Source organism: Capricornis sumatraensis, chromosome 1, assembly GCF_032405125.1.
Source record: "Capricornis sumatraensis isolate serow.1 chromosome 1, serow.2, whole genome shotgun sequence".
Lineage (NCBI taxonomy): Eukaryota > Metazoa > Chordata > Mammalia > Artiodactyla > Bovidae > Capricornis > Capricornis sumatraensis.
The window spans coordinates 106,782,022-106,800,108 of NC_091069.1; positions in this window are offsets into that span (position 1 = coordinate 106,782,022).

Sequence of the window (18,087 nt, forward strand, 5' to 3'; positions counted from 1 at the left end):
CAGGGCGGGTCCCTGAGGTCCCCGTCGTAACTCGAGAACATCTGCGGCAACTCGAGAAAATCCAGGAAGGTCTCCCTTCCAGGCGAGATGAGGCCTATTTCCGATGAGGCGCCTGGAGACTAATGACACCTAACCTCTGGAACTTCGAAAGGGTCTTTCACACCCTTGCTGCAACTCAAGAAGTTCACCGCCATACCAGTCTCCACTCGAGAGGAAGCACGATGGTGCCGCCCTCATCCAGAGGAGCCCCGTTTCCCCTCGTTGCTCGAGATGAGGGATCCTTTCCCTGCTTTCAGCGGGAAAGAATTTCCGGCATTCCTGTCGCATCTCAAGAGGAGGCACTCTCAACAGGAAAGGCGAGAGGAACTCCATGGTCGTACCACCATTCCCAGAGTCCCCAAGATATCTCAGTCCATTCCAGAGGAACCTCTTTTCCCTGCACTGGCTCATCTTTCACGCCGAGGATCGGCTCACACCACGGTGGCACGTGGGACTGCCCTGTGGGAAAGCCTCGAGGGAAAACCACAGATCCTTTGATCCACGCGACGGGAAGCGTGACATTGCTGCTACAGCCTGGAAGGAAAGCGCACGTGCATGCCCCCACTCGAGACGAGGCCTGACTCCCCTGGGGAGACTCCAGAAGTACCCAAAGATCCATGTCAGCCCCTGAGAGGAATCCTCGTTTCCGGCCCTGACTCCACACAAGGTTTTTGGCCCCGGTATCGACGGGAGAGGAATTCCGAGAGGCCCGCTAGCAACTCGAATGGGGACTGGCCTTTCCTGAGGCCACCAGGGCGGGTCCCTGAGGTCCCCGTCGTAACTCGAGAACACCTGCCCCAACTGGAGAAAATCCAGGAAGTTCTCCCTTCCAGGCGAGATGAGGCCTATTACCGATGAGGCGTCTGGAGACTAATGACACCTCACCTCTGCAACTTCGAAAGGGTCTTTCACACCCTTGCTGCAACTCAAGAAGTTCACCACCAAACCCGTCTCCACTCGAGAGGAAGCACGATGGTCCCGCCCACATCCAGAGGAGCCCCGTTTCGCCCTCGTAGCTCGAGATGAGGGATTCTTCCCCTGCTTTCAACGGGAAAGAATTCCTGGCGTTCCAGTCGCATCTCAAGAGAAGGCACTTTAAACAGGAAAGGCGAGAGGAACTCCATGGTCGTACCACCATTTCAAGAGTCCCCCAGATGTCTGAGTCCATTCCAGAGGAACCTCTTTGCCCTTCACTGGCTCATCTTTCACGCCGAGGATCGACTCACACCACGGTGGCACGTGGGACAGCCCTGTGGGAAAGCCTCGAGGGAATGCCTCGAGGGAAAACCACAGATCCCTTGATCCTCGCGACGGGAAGCCTGACATTGCTGCTACAGCCTGGAAGGAAAGCGCACGTGCATGCCCCCACTCGAGACGAGGCCTGACTCCCCTGGGGAGACTCCAGAAGTACCCAAAGATCCATGTCAACCCTGAGAGGAATCCTCGGTTCCGGCCCTGACTTCACACAAGTTTTTTGGCCCCGGTATGGACGGGAGAATAATTCGGAGATGCCCCCTCTCAACTCGCATGGGACTGGCCTTTCCTGAGGCCACCAGGGCGGGTCCCTGAGGTCCCCGTCGTAACTCGAGAACACCTGCCCCAACTCGAGAAAATCCAGGAAGTTCTCGCTTCCAGGCGAGATGAGGCCTATTTCCGATGAGGCGTCTGGAGACTAATGACACCTAACCTCTGGAACTTCGAAAGGGTCTTTCACACCCTTGCTGCAACTCAAGAAGTTCACCGCCAAACCCGTCTCCACTCGAGAGGAAGCACGATGGTCCCGCCCACATCCAGAGGAGGCCCGTTTCCCCCTCGTAGCTCGAGATGAGGGATCCTTTCCCTGCTTTCAACGGGAAAGAATTCCCGGCGTTCCAGTCGCATCTCAAGAGAAGGCACTTTAAACAGGAAAGGCGAGAGGAACTCCATGGTCGTACCACCATTCCAATAGTCCCCCAGATGTTTAGTCCATTCCAGAGGAAACTCTTTGCCCTGCACTGGCTCATCTTTCACGCCGAGGATCGACTCACACCACAGTAGCACGTGGGACAGCCCTGTGGGAAAGCCTCGAGGGAATGCCTGGAGGGAAAACCACAGATCCTATGATCCTCGCGACGGGAAGCCTGACATTGCTGCTAAAGCCTGGAAGGAAAGCGCACGTGCATGCCGCAACTCGAGACGAGGCCTGACACCCCTGGGGAGACTCCAGAATTTCCCAAGATCCATGTAAGCCCCTGAGAGGAATCCTCGGTTCCGGCCCTGACTCCACACAAGGTTTTTGGCCATGGAATCGACGGGAGAGGAATCACGAGAGGCCCCCTAGCAACTCGCATGGGGACTGGCCTTTCCTGAGGCCAATAGGGCGGGTCCCAGAGGTCTCCGTCGTAACTCGAGAACACCTGCCGCAACTCGAGAAAATCCAGGAAGTTCTCCCTTCCAGGCGAGATGAGGCCTATTTCCGATGAGGCGTCTGGAGACTAATGACACCTAACCTCTGGAACTTCGAAAGAGTCTTTCACACCCTTGCTGCAACTCAAGAAGTTCACCGCCAAACCCGTCTCCACTCGAGAGGAAGCACGATGGTCCCGCCCACATCCAGAGGAGCCCCGTTTCCCCCTCGTAGCTCGAGATGAGGGATCCTTCCCCTGCTTTCAACGGGAAAGAATTCCCGGCGTTCCCGTCGCATCTCAAGAGAAGGAACTTTAAACAGGAAAGGCGAGAGGAACTCCATGGTCGTACCACCATTTCAAGAGTCCCCCAGATGTCTGAGTCCATTCCAGAGGAACGTCTTTGCCCTGCACTGGCTCATCTTTCACGCCGAGGATCGACTCACACCACGGTGGCACGTGGGACAGCCCTGTGGGAAAGCCTCGAGGGAATGCCTCGAGGGAAAACCACAGGCCCTTTGATCCTCCCGATGGGAAGACCTACATTGCTGCTACAGCCTGGAAGGAAAGCGCACGAGCATGCCCCCACTCGAGACGAGGCCTGACTCCCCTGGGGAGACTCCAGAAGTACCCAAAGATCCATGTCAGCCCCTGAGAGGAATCCTCGGTTCCGGCCCTGACTCCACACAAGTTTTTTGGCCCCGGTATCGACGGGAGAGGAATCCCGAGATGCCCCCTATCAACTCGCATGGGACTGGCCTTTCCTGAGGCCACCAGGGTAGGTGCCTGAGGTCCCCGTCGTAACTCGAGAACACCTGCCCCAACTCGAGAAAATCCAGGAAGTTCTCCCTTCCAGGCGAGATGAGGCCTATTTCCGATGAGGCGTCTGGAGGCTAATGACACCTAACCTCTGGAACTTCGAAAGGGTCTTTCACACCCTTGCTGCAACTCAAGAAGTTCACCGCCAAACCCGTCTCCACTCGAGAGGAAGCACGATGGTCCCGCCCACATCCAGAGGAGGCCCGTTTCCCCCTCGTAGCTCGAGATGTGGGATCCTTTCCCTGCTTTCAACGGGAAAGAATTCCCGACATTCCCGTCGCATCTCAAGAGAAGGAACTTTAAACAGGAAAGGCGAGAGGAACTCCATGGTCGTACCAACATTCCAAGAGTCCCCCAGATGTATCAGTCCATTCCAGAGGAACCTCTTTGCCCTGCACTGGCTCATCTTTCACGCCGAGGATCGACTCACACCACGGTGGCACGTGGGACAGCCCTGTGGGAAAGCCTCGAGGGAATGCCTCCAGGGAAAACCACAAATCCTTTGATCCTCGCGACGGGAAGCCTGACATTGCTGCTACAGCCTGAAAGGAATGCGCACGTGCATACCCCCACTCGAGACGAGGCCTGACTGCCCTTGGGAGACTCCAGAAGTACCCAAAGATCCATGTCAGCCCCTGAGAGGAATCCTCGGTTCCGGCCCTGACTCCACACAAGGATTTTGGCCATGGTATCGACGGGAGAGGAATCCCGAAAGGCCCCCTAGCAACTCGCATGGGGACTGGCCTTTCCTGAGGCCACCAGGGCGTGTCCCTGAGGTCCCCGTCGTAACTCGAGAACACCTGCCGCAACTCGAGAAAATCCAGGAAGTTCTTCCTTCCAGGCGAGATGAGGCCTATTTCCGATGAGGCGTCTGGAGACTAATGACACCTAACCTCTGGAACTTCGAAAGGGTCTTTCACACCCTTGCTGCAACTCCAGAAGTTCACCGCCATACCCGTCTCCACTCGAGAGGAAGCACGATTGTCCCGCCCACATCCAGAGGAGCCCCGTTTCCCCCTCGTAGCTCGAGATGAGGGATCCTTTCCCTGCTTTCAACGGAAAAGATTTCCAGGCGTTCCCGTCACATCTCAAGAGGCTGCACTCTCAACAGGAAAGGCGAGAGGAACTCCATGGTCGTGACTCCATTCCAAGAGTCCCCCAGATGTCTCAGTACATTCCAGAGGAACCTCTTTGCCCTGCACTGGCTCATCTTTCACGCCGAGGATCGACTCACACCACGGTGGCACGTGGGACAGCCCTGTGGGAAAGCCTCGAGGGAATGCCTCGAGGGAAAACCACAAATCCTTTGATCCTCGCGACGGGAAGCCTGACATTGCAGCTACAGCCTGGAAGGAAAGCGCACCGGCATGCCCCCACTCGAGACGAGGCCTGACTCCCCTGGGGAGACTCCAGAAGTACCCAGAGATCCATGTCAGCCCCTGAGAGGAATCCTCGGTTCCGGCCCTGACTCCACACAAGGATTTTGGCCATGGTATCGACGGGAGAGGAATCCCGAGAGGCCCCCTAGCAACTCGCATGGGGACTGGCCTTTCCTGAGGCCACCAGGGCGGGTCCCTGAGGTCCCCGTCTTAACTCGAGAACACCTGCCGCAACTCGAGAAATTCCAGGAAGTTCTTCCTTCGAGGCGAGATGAGGCCTATTTCCGATGAGGCGTCTGGAGACTAATGACACCTAACCTCTGGAACTTCGAAGGGGTCTTTCACACCCTTGCTGAAACTCAAGAAGTTCACCGCCAAACCCGTCGTCACTCGAGAGGAAGCACGATGGTCCCGCCCACATCCAGAGGAGGCCCGTTTCCCCCTCGTAGCTCGAGATGAGGGATCCTTTCCCTGCTTTCAACGGGAAAGAATTCCCGGCGTTTCAGTCGCATCTCAAGAGGAGGCACTCTCAACAGGAAAGGCGAGAGGAACTCCATGGTCCTACCACCATTCCAAGAGTCCCCCAGATGTCTCAGTCCATTCCAGAGGAACCTCTTTGCCCTGCACTGGCACATCTTGCACGCCGAGGATCGACTCACACCTCGGTAGCACGTGGGACAGCCCTGTGGGAAAGCCTCGAGGGAAAGCCTCGAGGGAAAACCACAGATCCTTTGATCCATGCGACGGGAAGCGTGACATTGCTGCTACAGCCTGGAAGGAATGCGCACGTGCATGCCTCCAATCAAGACGAGGCCTGACTCCCCTGGGGAGACTCCAGAAGTACCCAAAGACCCATGTCAGCCCCTGAGAGGAATCCTCGGTTCCGGTCCTGACTCCACACAAGGTTTTTGGCCCCGGTATCGACGGGAGAGGAATCTCGAGAGGCCCCCTAGCAACTTGCATGGGGACTGGCCTTTCCTGAGGCCACCAGGGCGGTTCCCTGAGGTCCCCGTCGTAACTCGAGAACACCTGCAGCAACTCGAGAAAATCCAGGAAGTTCTCCCTTCCAGGCGAGATGAGGCCTATTTCCGATGAGGCGTCTGGAGACTAATGACACCTAACCTCTGGAACTTGGAAAGCGTCTTTCACACCCTTGCGGCAACTCCAGAAGTTCACCGCCATACCGTCTCCACTCGAGAGGAAGCACGATGCTCCCGCCCACATCCAGAGGAGCCCCGTTTCCCCCTCGTAGCTCGAGATGAGGGATCCTTTCCCTGCTTTCAACAGAAAAGACTTCCAGGCGTTCCCGTCACATCTCAAGAGGCGGCACTCTCAACAGGAAAGGCGAGAGGAACTCCATTGTCGTGACACCATTCCAAGAGTCCCTCAGATGTCTCTGTCCATTCCAGAGGAACCTCTTTTCCCTGCACTGGCTCATCTTTCACGCCGAGGATCGGCTCACACCACGGTGGCACGTGGGACTGCCCTGTGGGAACGCCTCGAGGGAAAACCACAGATCCTTTGATCCACATGACGGGAAGCGTGACATTGCTGCTACAGCCTAGAAGGAAATCACACGTGCATGCCCCCACTCGAGACGAGGCCTGACTCCCCTGGGGAGACTCCAGAAGTACCCAAAGATCCATGTCAGCCCCTGAGAGGAATCCTCGTTTCCGGCCCTGACTCCACACAAGGTTTTTGGCCCCGGTATCGACGGGAGAGGAATTCCGAGAGGCCCGCTAGCAACTCGAATGGGGACTGGCCTTTCCTGAGGCCACCAGGGCGGGTCCCTGAGGTCCCCGTCGTAACTCGAGAACACCTGCCCCAACTCGAGAAAATCCAGGAAGTTCTCCCTTCCAGGCGAGATGAGGCCTATTACCGATGAGGCGTCTGGAGACTAATGACACCTCACCTCTGCAACATCGAAAGGGTCTTTCACACCCTTGCTGCAACTCAAGAAGTTCACCACCAAACCCGTCTCCACTCGAGAGGAAGCACGATGGTCCCGCCCACATCCAGAGGAGCCCCGTTTCGCCCTCGTAGCTCGAGATGAGGGATTCTTCCCCTGCTTTCAACGGGAAAGAATTCCTGGCGTTCCAGTCGCATCTCAAGAGAAGGCACTTTAAACAGGAAAGGCGAGAGGAACTCCATGGTCGTACCACCATTTCAAGAGTCCCCCAGATGTCTGAGTCCATTCCAGAGGAACGTCTTTGCACTTCACTGGCTCATCTTTCACGCCGAGGATCGACTCACACCACGGTGGCACGTGGGACAGCCCTGTGGGAAAGCCTCGAGGGAATGCCTCGAGGGAAAACCACAGATCCTTTGATCCTCGCGACGGGAAGCCTGACATTGCTGCTACAGCCTGGAAGGAAAGCGCACGAGCATGCCCCCACTCGAGACGAGGCCTGACTCCCCTGGGGAGACTCCAGAAGTACCCAAAGATCCATGTCAACCCTGAGAGGAATCCTCGGTTCCGGCCCTGACTCCACACAAGTTTTTTGGCCCCGGTATCGACGGGAGAATAATTCCGAGATGCCCCCTCTCAACTCGCATGGGACTGGCCTTTCCTGAGGCCACCAGGGAGGGTCCCTGAGGTCCCCGTCGTAACTCGAGAACACCTGCCCCAACTCGAGAAAATCCAGGAAGTTCTCGCTTCCAGGCGAGATGAGGCCTATTTCCGATGAGGCGTCTGGAGACTAATGACACCTAACCTCTGGAACTTCGAAAGGGTCTTTCACACCCTTGCTGCAACTCAAGAAGTTCACCGCCAAACCCGTCTCCACTCGAGAGGAAGCACGATGGTCCCGCCCACATCCAGAGGAGGCCCGTTTCCCCCTCGTAGCTCGAGATGTGGGATCCTTTCCCTGCTTTCAACGGGAAAGAATTCCCGGCGTTCCAGTCGCATCTCAAGAGAAGGCACTTTAAACAGGAAAGGCGAGAGGAACTCCATGGTCTTACCACCATTCCAAGAGTCCCCCAGATGTTTAGTCCATTCCAGAGGAAACTCTTTGCCCTGCACTGGCTCATCTTTCACGCCGAGGATCGACTCACACCACAGTAGCACGTGGGACAGCCCTGTGGGAAAGCCTCGAGGGAATGCCTGGAGGGAAAACCACAGATCCTATGATCCTCGCGACGGGAAGCCTGACATTGCTGCTAAAGCCTGGAAGGAAAGCGCACGTGCATGCCCCCACTCGAGACGAGGCCTGACACCCCTGGGGAGACTCCAGAATTTCCCAAGATCCATGTAAGCCCCTGAGAGGAATCCTCGGTTCCGGCCCTGACTCAACACAAGGTTTTTGGCCATGGAATCGACGGGAGAGGAATCACGAGAGGCCCCCTAGCAACTCGCATGGGGACTGGCCTTTCCTGAGGCCAATAGGGCGGGTCCCAGAGGTCTCCTTCGTTACTCGAGAACACCTGCCGCAACTCGAGAAAATCCAGGAAGTTCTCCCTTCCAGGCGAGATGAGGCCTATTTCCGATGAGGCGTCTGGAGACTAATGACACCTAACCTCTGGAACTTCGAAGGGGTCTTTCACACCCTTGCTGAAACTCAAGAAGTTCACCGCCAAACCCGTCGTCACTCGAGAGGAAGCACGATGGTCCCGCCCACATCCAGAGGAGGCCCGTTTCCCCCTCGTAGCTCGAGATGAGGGATCCTTTCCCTGCTTTCAACGGGAAAGAATTCCCGGCGTTTCAGTCGCATCTCAAGAGGAGGCACTCTCAACAGGAAAGGCGAGAGGAACTCCATGGTCGTACCACCATTCCAAGAGTCCCCCAGATGTCTCAGTCCATTCCAGAGGAACCTTTTTGCCCTGCACTGGCACATCTTGCAGGCCGAGGATCGACTCACACCTCGGTAGCACGTGGGACAGCCCTGTGGGAAAGCCTCGAGGGAAAGCCTCGAGGGAAAACCACAGATCCTTTGATCCACGCGACGGGAAGCGTGACATTGCTGCTACAGCCTGGAAGGAATGCGCACGTGCATGCCTCCAATCAAGACGAGGCCTGACTCCCCTGGGGAGACTCCAGAAGTACCCAAAGACCCATGACAGCCCCTGAGAGGAATCCTCGGTTCCGGTCCTGACTCCACACAAGGTTTTTGGCCCCGGTATCGACGGGAGAGGAATCTCGAGAGGCCCCCTAGCAACTTGCATGGGGACTGGCCTTTCCTGAGGCCACCAGGGCGGTTCCCTGAGGTCCCCGTCGTAACTCGAGAACACCTGCCGCAACTCGAGAAAATCCAGGAAGTTCTCCCTTCCAGGCGAGATGAGGCCTATTTCCGATGAGGCGTCTGGAGACTAATGACACCTAACCTCTGGAACTTGGAAAGCGTCTTTCAGACCCTTGCGGCAACTCCAGAAGTTCACCGCCATACCGTCTCCACTCGAGAGGAAGCACGATGCTCCCGCCCACATCCAGAGGAGCCCCGTTTCCCCCTCGTAGCTCGAGATGAGGGATCCTTTCCCTGCTTTCAACAGAAAAGACTTCCAGGCGTTCCCGTCACATCTCAAGAGGCGGCACTCTCAACAGGAAAGGCGAGAGGAACTCCATGGTCGTGACACCATTCCAAGAGTCCCTCAGATGTCTCTGTCCATTCCAGAGGAAACTCTTTGCCCTGCATTGGCTCATCTTTCACGCCGAGGATCGACTCACACCACGGTAGCACGTGGGACAGCCCTGTGGGAAAGCCTCGAGGGAAAGCCTCGAGGGAAAACCACAGATCCTTTGATCCACGCTACTGGAAGCGTTACATTGCTGCTACAGCCTGGAAGGAAAGCGCACGTGCATGCCCCCACTCGAGACGAGGCCTGACTCCCCTGGGGAGACTCCAGAAGTACCCAAAAATCCATGTCAGCCCATGAGAGGAATCCTCGGTTCCGGCCCTGACTCCACACAAGGTTTTTGGTCCCGGTTTCGACAGGAGAGGAATCCCGAGATGCCCCCTAGCAACTCACATGGGGACTGGCCTTTCCTGAGGCCACCAGGGCGGGTCCCTGAGGTCCCCGTCGTAACTTGAGAACACCTGCCCCAACTCGAGAAAATCCAGGAAGTTCTCCCTTCCAGGCGAGATGAGGCCTATTTCCGATGAGGCGTCTGGAGACTAATGACACCTAACCTCTGGAACTTCGAAAGGGTCTTTCACACCCTTGCTGCAACTCAAGAAGTTCACCGCCAAACCCATCTCCACTCGAGAGGAAGCACGATGGTCCCGCCCACATCCAGAGGAGGCCCGTTTCCCCCTCGTAGCTCGAGATGTGGGATCCTTTCCCTGCTTTCAACGGGAAAGAATTCCCGACATTTCCGTCGCATCTCAAGAGAAGGCACTTTAAACAGGAAAGGCGAGAGGAACTCCATGGTCGTACCACCATTTCAAGAGTCCTCCAGATGACTCAGTCCATTCCAGAGGAACCTCTTTGCCCTGCACTGGCTCATCTTTCACTCCGAGGATCGACTCACACCACGGTGGCACGTGGGACAGCCCTGTGGGAAAGCCTCGAGGGAATGCCTCGAGGGAAAACCACAAATCCTTTGATCCTCGCGACGGGAAGCCTGACATTGCTGCTAGAGCCTGGAAGGAAAGCGCACGTGCATGCCCCCACTCGACACGAGGCCTGACTCCCCTGGGGAGACTCCAGAAGTACCCAAAGATCCATGTCAGCCCCTGAGAGGAATCCTCGGATCCGGCCCTGATTCCACACAAGGATTTTGGCCCCGGTATCGACGGGAGAGGAATCCCGAGAGGCCCCCTAGCATCTCGCATGGGGACTGGCCTTTCCTGAGGCCACCAGGGCGGTTCCCTGAGGTCCCCGTCGTAACTCGAGAACACCTGCCGCAACTCGAGAAAATCCAGGAAGTTCTCCCTTTCAGGCGAGATGAGGCCTATTTCCAATGAGGCGTCTGGAGACTAATAACACCTAACCTCTGGAACTTCGAAAGGGTCTTTCACACCCTTGCTGCAACTCAAGAAGTTCACCGCCAAACCCGTCTCCACTCGAGAGGAAGCACGATGGTCCCGCCCACATCCAGAGGAGGCCCGTTTCCCCCTCGTAGCTCGAGATGAGGGATCCTTTCCCTGCTTTCAACGGGAAAGAATTCCCGGCGTTCCCGTCGCATCTCAAGAGGAGGCACTCTCAACAGGAAAGGCGAGAGGAACTCCATGGTCGTACCACCATTCCAAGAGTCCCACAGATGTTTCAGTCCATTCCAGAGGAACCTCTTTGCCCTGCACTGGCTCATCTTTCACGCCTAGGATCGACTCACACCACGGTGGCACGTGGGACAGCCCTGTGGGAAAGCCTCGAGGGAATGCCTCGAGGGAAAACCACAGATCCTTTGATCCTCGCGACGGGAAGCCTGACAATGCTGCTAGAGCCTGGAAGGAAAGCGCACGTGCATGCCCCGACTCGAGACGAGGCCTGACTCCCCTCGGAGACTCCAGAAGTACCCAAAGATCCATGTCAGCCCCTGAGAGGAATCCTCGGTTCCGGTCCTGACTCCACACAAGGTTTTTGGCCCCGGTATCGACGGGAGAGGAATCCCGAGAGGCCCCCTAGCAACTCGCATGGGGACTGGCCTTTCCTGAGGCCACCAGGGCGGGTCCCTGAGGTCCCCGACGTAACTTGAGAACACCTGCCGCAACTAGAGAAAATCCAGGAAGTTCTCCCTTCCAGGCGAGATGAGGCCTATTTCCGATGAGGCGTCTGGAGACTAATGACACCTCACCTCTGGAACTTCGAAAGGGTCTTTCACACCCTTGCTGCAGCTCAAGAAGTTCACCGCCATACCCGTCTCCACTCAGAGGAAGCACGATGGTTCCGCCCACATCCAGAGGAGCCCCGTTTCCCCCTCGTAGCTCGAGATGAGGGATCCTTTCCCTGCTTTCAACGGGAAAGAATTCCCGACGTTCCCGTCGCATCTCAAGAGGAGGCACTCTCAACAGGAAAGGCGAGAGTAACTCCATTGTCGTACCACCATTCCAAGAGTCCCCCAGATGTCTCAGTCCATTCCAGAGGAACCTCTTGCCCTGCACTGGCTCATCTTTCACGCCGAGGATCGACTCACACCACGGTGGCACGTGGGACAGCCCTGTGGGAAAGCCTCGAGGGAATGCCTCGAGGGAAAACCACAAATCCTTTGATCCTCGAGACGGGAAGCCTGACATTGCTGCTACAGCCTGAAAGGAATGCGCACGAGCATACCCCCACTCGAGACGAGGCCTGACTGCCCTTGGGAGACTCCAGAAGTACCCAAAGATCCATGTCAGCCCCTGCGAGGAATCCTCGGTTCCGGCCCTGACTCCACACAAGGTTTTTGGCCATGGTATCGACGGGAGAGGAATCCCGAAAGGCCCCCTAGCAACTCGCATGGGGACTGGCCTTTCCTGAGGCCACCAGGGCGTGTATCTGAGGTCCCCGTCGTAACTCGAGAACACCTGCCGCAACTCGAGAAAATCCAGGAAGTTCTTCCTTCCAGGCGAGATGAGGCCTATTTCCGATGAGGCGTCTGGAGACTAATGACACCTAACCTCTGGAACTTCGAAAGGGTCTTTCACACCCTTGCTGCAAATCCAGAAGTTCACCGCCATACCTGTCTCCACTCGAGAGGAAGCACGATTGTCCCGCCCACATCCAGAGGAGCCCCGTTTCCCCCTCGTAGCTCGAGATGAGGGATCCTTTCCCTGCTTTCAACGGAAAAGATTTCCAGGCGTTCCCGTCACATCTCAAGAGGCTGCACTCTCAACAGGAAAGGCGAGAGGAACTCCATGGTCGTGACTCCATTCCAAGAGTCCCCCAGATGTCTCAGTCCGTTCCAGAGGAACCTCTTTGCCCTGCACTGGCTCATCTTTCACGCCGAGGATCGACTCACACCACGGTGGCACGTGGGACAGCCCTGTGGGAAAGCCTCGAGGGAATGTCTCGAGGGAAAACCACAAATCCTTTGATCCTCGCGACGGGAAGCCTGACATTGCTGCTACAGCCTGGAAGGAAAGCGCACCGGCATGCCCTCACTCGAGACGAGGCCTGACTCCCCTGGGGAGACTCCAGAAGTACCCAGAGATCCATGTCAGCCCCTGAGAGGAATCCTCGGTTCCGGCCCTGACTCCACACAAGGATTTTGGCCATGGTATCGACGGGAGAGGAATCCCGAGAGGCCCCCTAGCAACTCGCATGGGGACTGGCCTTTCCTGAGGCCACCAGGGAGGGTCCCTGAGGTCCCCGTCTTAACTCGAGAACACCTGCCGCAACTCGAGAAAATCCAGGAAGTTCTTCCTTCCAGGCGAGATGAGGCCTATTTCCGATGAGGCGTCTGGAGACTAATGACACCTAATCTCTGGAACTTCGAAAGGGTCTTTCACACCCTTGCTGAAACTCAAGAAGTTCACCGCCAAACCCGTCGTCACTCGAGAGGAAGCACGATGGTCCTGCCCACATCCAGAGGAGGCCCGTTTCCCCCTCGTAGCTCGAGATGAGGGATCCTTTCCCTGCTTTCAACGGGAAAGAATTCCCGGCGTTTCAATCGCATCTCAAGAGGAGGCACTCTCAACAGGAAAGGCGAGAGGAACTCCATGGTCGTACCACCATTCCAAGAGTCCCCCAGATGTCTCAGTCCATTCCAGAGGAACCTCTTTGCCCTGCACTGGCACATCTTGCACGCCTAGGATCGACTCACACCACGGTGGCACGTGGGACAGCCCTGTGGGAAAGCCTCGAGGGAATGCCTCGAGGGAAAACCACAGATCCTTTGATCCTCGCGACGGGAAGCCTGACAATGCTGCTAGAGCCTGGAAGGAAAGCGCACGTGCATGCCCCGACTCGAGACGAGGCCTGACTCCCCTCGGAGACTCCAGAAGTACCCAAAGATCCATGTCAGCCCCTGAGAGGAATCCTCGGTTCCGGTCCTGACTCCACACAAGGTTTTTGGCCCCGGTATCGACGGGAGAGGAATCCCGAGAGGCCCCCTAGCAACTCGCATGGGGACTGGCCTTTCCTGAGGCCACCAGGGCGGGTCCCTGAGGTCCCCGACGTAACTTGAGAACACCTGCCGCAACTAGAGAAAATCCAGGAAGTTCTCCCTTCCAGGCGAGATGAGGCCTATTTCCGATGAGGCGTCTGGAGACTAATGACACCTCACCTCTGGAACTTCGAAAGGGTCTTTCACACCCTTGCTGCAGCTCAAGAAGTTCACCGCCATACCCGTCTCCACTCAGAGGAAGCACGATGGTTCCGCCCACATCCAGAGGAGCCCCGTTTCCCCCTCGTAGCTCGAGATGAGGGATCCTTTCCCTGCTTTCAACGGGAAAGAATTCCCGACGTTCCCGTCGCATCTCAAGAGGAGGCACTCTCAACAGGAAAGGCGAGAGTAACTCCATTGTCGTACCACCATTCCAAGAGTCCCCCAGATGTCTCAGTCCATTCCAGAGGAACCTCTTGCCCTGCACTGGCTCATCTTTCACGCCGAGGATCGACTCACACCACGGTGGCACGTGGGACAGCCCTGTGGGAAAGCCTCGAGGGAATGCCTCGAGGGAAAACCACAAATCCTTTGATCCTCGAGACGGGAAGCCTGACATTGCTGCTACAGCCTGAAAGGAATGCGCACGAGCATACCCCCACTCGAGACGAGGCCTGACTGCCCTTGGGAGACTCCAGAAGTACCCAAAGATCCATGTCAGCCCCTGCGAGGAATCCTCGGTTCCGGCCCTGACTCCACACAAGGTTTTTGGCCATGGTATCGACGGGAGAGGAATCCCGAAAGGCCCCCTAGCAACTCGCATGGGGACTGGCCTTTCCTGAGGCCACCAGGGCGTGTATCTGAGGTCCCCGTCGTAACTCGAGAACACCTGCCGCAACTCGAGAAAATCCAGGAAGTTCTTCCTTCCAGGCGAGATGAGGCCTATTTCCGATGAGGCGTCTGGAGACTAATGACACCTAACCTCTGGAACTTCGAAAGGGTCTTTCACACCCTTGCTGCAAATCCAGAAGTTCACCGCCATACCTGTCTCCACTCGAGAGGAAGCACGATTGTCCCGCCCACATCCAGAGGAGCCCCGTTTCCCCCTCGTAGCTCGAGATGAGGGATCCTTTCCCTGCTTTCAACGGAAAAGATTTCCAGGCGTTCCCGTCACATCTCAAGAGGCTGCACTCTCAACAGGAAAGGCGAGAGGAACTCCATGGTCGTGACTCCATTCCAAGAGTCCCCCAGATGTCTCAGTCCGTTCCAGAGGAACCTCTTTGCCCTGCACTGGCTCATCTTTCACGCCGAGGATCGACTCACACCACGGTGGCACGTGGGACAGCCCTGTGGGAAAGCCTCGAGGGAATGTCTCGAGGGAAAACCACAAATCCTTTGATCCTCGCGACGGGAAGCCTGACATTGCTGCTACAGCCTGGAAGGAAAGCGCACCGGCATGCCCTCACTCGAGACGAGGCCTGACTCCCCTGGGGAGACTCCAGAAGTACCCAGAGATCCATGTCAGCCCCTGAGAGGAATCCTCGGTTCCGGCCCTGACTCCACACAAGGATTTTGGCCATGGTATCGACGGGAGAGGAATCCCGAGAGGCCCCCTAGCAACTCGCATGGGGACTGGCCTTTCCTGAGGCCACCAGGGAGGGTCCCTGAGGTCCCCGTCTTAACTCGAGAACACCTGCCGCAACTCGAGAAAATCCAGGAAGTTCTTCCTTCCAGGCGAGATGAGGCCTATTTCCGATGAGGCGTCTGGAGACTAATGACACCTAATCTCTGGAACTTCGAAAGGGTCTTTCACACCCTTGCTGAAACTCAAGAAGTTCACCGCCAAACCCGTCGTCACTCGAGAGGAAGCACGATGGTCCTGCCCACATCCAGAGGAGGCCCGTTTCCCCCTCGTAGCTCGAGATGAGGGATCCTTTCCCTGCTTTCAACGGGAAAGAATTCCCGGCGTTTCAATCGCATCTCAAGAGGAGGCACTCTCAACAGGAAAGGCGAGAGGAACTCCATGGTCGTACCACCATTCCAAGAGTCCCCCAGATGTCTCAGTCCATTCCAGAGGAACCTCTTTGCCCTGCACTGGCACATCTTGCACGCCGAGGATCGACTCACACCTCGGTAGCACGTGGGACAGCCCTGTGGGAAAGCCTCGAGGGAAAGCCTCGAGGGAAAACCACAGATCCTTTGATCCACGCGACGGGAAGCGTGACATTGCTGCTACAGCCTGGAAGGAATGCGCACGTGCATGCCTCCAATCAAGACGAGGCCTGACTCCCCTGGGGAGACTCCAGAAGTACCCAAAGACCCATGTCAGCCCCTGAGAGGAATCCTCGGTTCTGGTCCTGACTCCACACAAGGTTTTTGGCCCCGGTATCGACGGGAGAGGAATCTCGAGAGGCCCCCTAGCAACTTGCATGGGGACTGGCCTTTCCTGAGGCCACCAGGGCGGTTCCCTGAGGTCCCCGTCGTAACTCGAGAAAACCTGCCGCAACTCGAGAAAATCCAGGAAGTTCTCCCTTCCAGGCGAGATGAGGCCTATTTCCGATGAGGCGTCTGGAGACTAATCACACCTAACCTCTGGAACTTGGAAAGCGTCTTTCACACCCTTGCGGCAACTCCAGAAGTTCACCGCCAAACCCGTCTCCACTCGAGAGGAAGCACGATGGTCCCGCCCTCATCCAGAGGAGGCCCGTTTACCCCTCGTAGCTCGAGATGTGGGATCCTTTCCCTGCTTTCAACGGGAAAGAATTCCCGACATTTCCGTCGCATCTCAAGAGAAGGCACTTTAAACAGGAAAGGCGAGAGGAACTCCATGGTCGTACCACCATTCCAAGAGTCCTCCAGATGACTCAGTCCATTCCAGAGGAACCTCTTTGCCCTGCACTGGCTCATCTTTCACGCCGAGGATCGACTCACATCACGGTGGCACGTGGGACAGCCCTGTGGGAAAGCCTCGAGGGAATGCCTCGAGGGAAAACCACAAATCCTTTGATCCTCGCGACGGGAAGCCTGACATTGCTGCTACAGCCTGGAAGGAAAGCGCACGTGCATGCCCCCACTCGAGACGAGGCCTGACTCCCCTGGGGAGACTCCAGAAATACCCAAGATCCATGTCAGCCCCTGAGAGGAATCCTCGGTTCCGGCCCTGACTCCACACAAGGTTTTTGGCCATGGTATCGACGGGAGAGGAATCCCGAAAGGCCCCCTAGCAACTCGCATGGGGACTGGCCTTTCCTGAGGCCACCAGGGCGTGTCCCTGAGGTCCCCGTCGTAACTCGAGAACACCTGCCGCAACTCGAGAAAATCCAGGAAGTTCTTCCTTCCAGGCGAGATGAGGCCTATTTCCGATGAGGCGTCTGGAGACTAATGACACCTCACCTCTGGAACTTGGAAAGCGTCTTTCACACCCTTTCTGCAACTCCAGAAGTTCACCGCCATACCCGTCTCCACTCGAGAGGAAGCACGATTGTCCCGCCCACATCCAGAGGAGCCCCGTTTCCCCCTCGTAGCTCGAGATGAGGGATCCTTTCCCTGCTTTCAACGGGAAAGAATTCCCGGCGTTTCCGTCGCATCTCAAGAGGAGGCACTCTCAACAGGAAAGGCGAGAGGAACTCCATGGTCGTACCACCATTCCAAGAGTCCCCCAGATGTCTCAGTCCATTCCAGAGGAACCTCTTTGCCCTGCACTGGCACATCTTGCACGCCGAGGATCGACTCACACCTCGGTAGCACGTGGGACAGCCCTGTGGGAAAGCCTCGAGGGAAAGCCTCGAGGGAAAACCACAGATCCGTTGATCCACGCGAAGGGAAGCATGACATTGCTGCTACAGCCTGGAAGGAATGCGCACCTGCATGCCTCCAATCAAGACGAGGCCTGACTCCCCTGGGGAGACTCCAGAAGTACCCAAAGATCCATGTCAGCCCCTGAGAGGAATCCTCGGTTCCGGTCCTGACTCCACACAAGGTTTTTGGCCCCGGTATCGATGGGAGAGGAATCTCGAGAGGCCCCCTAGCAACTTGCATGGGGACTGGCCTTTCCTGAGGCCACCAGGGCGGGTCCCTGAGGTCCCCGTCGTAACTCGAGAACACCTGCCGCAACTCGAGAAAATCCAGGAAGTTCTTCCTTCCAGGCGAGATGAAGCCTATTTCCGATGAGGCGTCTGGAGACTAATCACACCTAACCTCTGGAACTTCGAAAGGGTCTTTCACACCCTTGCTGAAACTCAAGAAGTTCACCGCCAAACCCGTCATCACTCGAGAGGAAGCACGATGGTCCCGCCCACATCCAGAGGAGGCCCGTTTCCCCCTCGTAGCTCGAGATGAGGGATCCTTTCCCTGCTTTCAAAGGGAAAGAATTCCCGGCGTTTCCGTCGCATCTCAAGAGGAGGCACTCTCAACAGGAAAGGCGAGAGGAACTCCATGGTCGTACCACCATTTCAAGAGTCCCCCAGATGTCTGAGTCCATTCCAGAGGAACGTCTTTGCCCTGCACT